Source organism: Neofelis nebulosa, chromosome 8, assembly GCF_028018385.1.
Source record: "Neofelis nebulosa isolate mNeoNeb1 chromosome 8, mNeoNeb1.pri, whole genome shotgun sequence".
NCBI classification, from domain to species: Eukaryota; Metazoa; Chordata; class Mammalia; order Carnivora; family Felidae; genus Neofelis; species Neofelis nebulosa.
In genome coordinates this window covers 67019766-67023646 of record NC_080789.1, presented here as the reverse complement: position 1 = coordinate 67023646, position 3881 = coordinate 67019766, and the positions used below count along the sequence as shown (strand labels likewise).

Below are 3881 nucleotides of genomic sequence, written 5' to 3'. Positions count from 1 at the left end.
GCCAGCACACTGTGGAACTCAGGCTCCAAACAGAACTCTGGGCCCTCAGAATCCCCTGCCCGCACAGCCTCAGGTCCACCTCCAGCGCTCACAGCCCTCTTTGCACCGCAGGGCGCGCCCCAGGCCTGAGCGCCCAGAGCTCTACGGTGCGGGCTGAATTCCTTAAGCATGCAGACCCCCCACCTCCATTCAGGGACGACCCAAAGGTGGGGAAAGAAAGGCACCTGGGTTAACGGCCTCCATTTTTTTGGTCAGGGCGGGCCTGCCTCGCAAAGGACCATCAGGTGCAGCCGACTTCTCCCAGTCAGGCGGTGGGCGGCGCGAGGGAAGGAGACTGCTGGGAAGGCGGGAAGTTTAAAAGGCCACTCCCCCCCACCCCGCCCCCCCCCCCCCCCCCCCCCCCCCCCCGGCCTCCAAGAGCTCGTGCCGCCCTACCAAGAAACGCTGCAGCTGTGCGGGCCTGCGCAGCCACCCGGCCACGTGACAGCATGGAGGCAGCGGGCTGTGAGGACAGCTTCTACCTCTTCAAGGTGGTGAAAAGCCTCTACGACCGACCGTGAGGCTGGCATCCCGGAGGACGGGCTGGCGGCACACATCCAGAACCAGGGGAGTGAGGAGAAGAAGCTGCACCCCGGGTGCGTGGCATCCTGCGAATCATGAAGCCCTGCAACCATGTGCTCAGCCTGCTGGTCCCCATCCCGAAAGACAACGGCTCCCCAGAGGTCATCTGGGGCTATGGGGCCAGCACAGCCGACACTGCACGCTCCCGTTACAACCAAGATGTGAATCTAGGGAAGATAAAAGTTTTGGCTTCCCTTATGACGTCTAAATGTGCTGTGGTTGATGTGCCATTTGGAGGTGCTAACGCTGGTGTTAAGATTAATCCCCAAAACTACACCAGTAAGGAAGTGGGGAAAGCTCACAAGGGGGTTCACCGTGGAACTAACAAAACAGGGCTTTATTCGTCCTGGAACTGATGTGCTTTCTTCAGACATAGGCAATGTGAGTGAGAGATGTCCTAGATTGATGACACCTATGCCAGCATCACAGGGCTTGCATAGCGCATGCAAATTAACGCACATGCCTGCTATCCTGGTAAATCCATCAGTTGGGGTCTCATCCGCCGACATCTCCGCTACTGGCCAGTGTTTTACATGGGATTGAAAACTTACTCAGTGAAGCTTCTTTCATGAGCATTTTTGGAATGACACCAGGGTTTGGAAAGAAAACATTTCTTATTTAGGGCTTTGGCAATTTTGCACTCTATAGTTACATTATTTTGCTAAATGTGTTGGTGTTGGTGAATCTAATGGGAGAATATGGAATTCAGATGGCATTGACCAAAAGGAACTAGAAGACTTTGAAATTGCAACATGAATCGGAGCACCTGGGTGGCTCAGTCAAGCGTAGGACTCTTGGTTTCTGCTCAGGACATGATCTCACGTTTTGTGAGTTAAAGCCTCACATCAGGCTCTGTGCTGGAAGTGCTGGCAGTGTGGAGCCTGCTTGGGATTCTCTCTCCCTCTCTCTCTGTCCGTCCATACTCACTCTCTCTCAAAATAAATAAACTTAATTTTTTAAAAAAATAAAGTTGCAATGTAAATCAATTCTGGGTTTCTCCAAGGCAAAGCCCTAGGAAGGAAGTATCTTGCCAGTAAACTGGCATACTTATTCCTACTGCCAATGAAAAGCAGGTAACCAAGTCCAGTGCACCCAGAATGAAAGCCAAGATCATTGCTGATGCTTCCAATGAACCAACAACTCCAGAAGCTTATAAGATTTTTCTGAAGAGGAACATTACGGTCATTCCTGATTTATACTTGAATGTTGAAGGAGTGACAGTATCTTACTTTGAGTGACTAAAGAATATAAATCAGGGGGCACCTGGATGGCTCAGTTGGTTCACCCATCTGACTCTTGATTTCAGCTCAGGTCGCGATCCCAGGCTTGTGAAAACGAGTCCCTCACCAGGCTCCATGCTGAATACAGAGTAAGCTTGTGTGTGTGTGTGTGTGTGTGTGTGTGTGTGTGTAGTCAGCTATGGCTCTTTGACCTTAAATATGAAAGAGATTCTAGCTACTGCTTTCCCATGTCTATTCAAGATAGTTTAGAAAGAAAATGTAGAAAGCACCATCAAACTTTTCCTATTATATCCACATCAGGGTTCCAAAACAGATTATCTGAGAAAAGACATTGTACATTCTGGTTTACCTTACACTGGGGAGTTTTCTGCCAGGCAAATCATGTACGCAGCTGCAAAGTATAACCTGGGATTGAACCTGAAAACAGCTGCCTATCTCAGCACCATTGAGAAAGTCCTGAGGGTGTAGCTGGTTTGACCTTCAAATAAATGGAACATAGCTGACTACTTCACTACCCTCTTTAACTGTAACTTCTGCAAACCTATCACATGTTTACATATAACCACAAAAAGATTTTTCTCTTAAGGACATCATTCTTAATAAGTCAGTCCAAATCACAACAAGAAGCTAAGTGATGATAGAAGATACATGTAAATTGTGTGGAAGGGAAATACGGAGAAGTGAGCAAATTGCTTCATGAGATGGAAGAATGGAAAAGAGCAATATTCTAAAATAAATCTATTCTTTTAAAAATGTTATTTTAGGGGCGCCTGGGTGGCTCAGCCGGTTGAGCATCCAGCTTCGGCTCAGGTCATGATCTCGCGGTCTGTGAGTTCGAGCCCCACGTCGGGCTCTGTACTGACAGCTCAGACCCTGGAGCCTGCTTCAGATTCTGTGTCTCCCTCTCTCTCTGCCCCTCCCCCGTTCATGCTCTGTCTCTCTCTGTCTCAAAAATAAAATAAATGTTAAAAAAATGTAATTTTAAACAGAGATGTGTAATTAAGTTAATGCATTACATATTATAAGTAGGAAAAAAAGATAAGTCAGTCCAAATCAGCCCTTTAAAAAGGAAGAAATTAAGGGTGAGAGATCACAGACACATTGATGAGTGTGAAAGTAGAAATTGCCTGTGCCAGAGGGCCACTTGGGATAATTTGCCTTTAAATCAAAAGCGTTTTCATCTAGCTATATGCTCCCAGCTCACAGTTTGTTCCCAACATGTTAATTACCTTTTGTTTCAGCTGAGCAATCAGTTGTTTGCCTAATTTTACTCTGGCCAAGTCTGAAATGGAACATGCTATAATTTTGATGCATTTAAAAAGTGGGTGTGTGGCATTTTCAGAAGGTAGTATTGTCCTAAAATTAGTTATTATTATTTCACATCAGCAAAATAGCTTGATTTTATAGGTTACAAACAAAAATAAAAGCTGTTTCTTCTATGCATTTTATTCTCTTAGGAAGACATAAGTACATGCTGCTGTAATAAAATTGCCTTTAATCATTTAACAAGCCTAACTTTGACTCAAACAGTAAGTGCTTACAAACATAAATTAAAAAATCTAGTATTTCATGATATAAAACAGCATTACTTATAGCTCATCAGTTGTGTATTGTCCAGCAAAAATAAAAAGCCAGATGGAGAATTATTATCTTCAAAACTACAGATGATGGAGGCTATTTTTGTTATGGCTATCTGAATTTGCTAAATATAATTATGACATATAGTCCAAATAATGCAGTGACCTGCTTACCATGTTAATTTTTCATTTCTTTAGGGATCCATTGCTGAGTAATTGAACAATAATTCAAGTGGAGTAACCCAGAAAAAAATCTACTCGGTCTCCCTGTCTGGAATCTGGCTAACAATTTAAGCATTACTTGATTTTGTGTTTCTTTTCTTTTAGGAGGCTTCATATGCACACAAGCTTAATTAACAAAGTAGGACTTAAAACATTGGATTGAGTGTTTTGTTTGGGACTTTTTTGGCCAGGACCTTTTGAACAGTGGTATACCAATGAA

At 44.5% G+C, this 3881-nt stretch overlaps 1 pseudogene; it reads left to right on the top strand.

Moving 5' to 3' along the window:
- The first annotated feature begins 488 nt into the window (after positions 1-488).
- Positions 489-2330, top strand: LOC131483853 (glutamate dehydrogenase 1, mitochondrial-like; annotated as a pseudogene).
- Positions 2331-3881: the final 1551 nt, after the last annotated feature.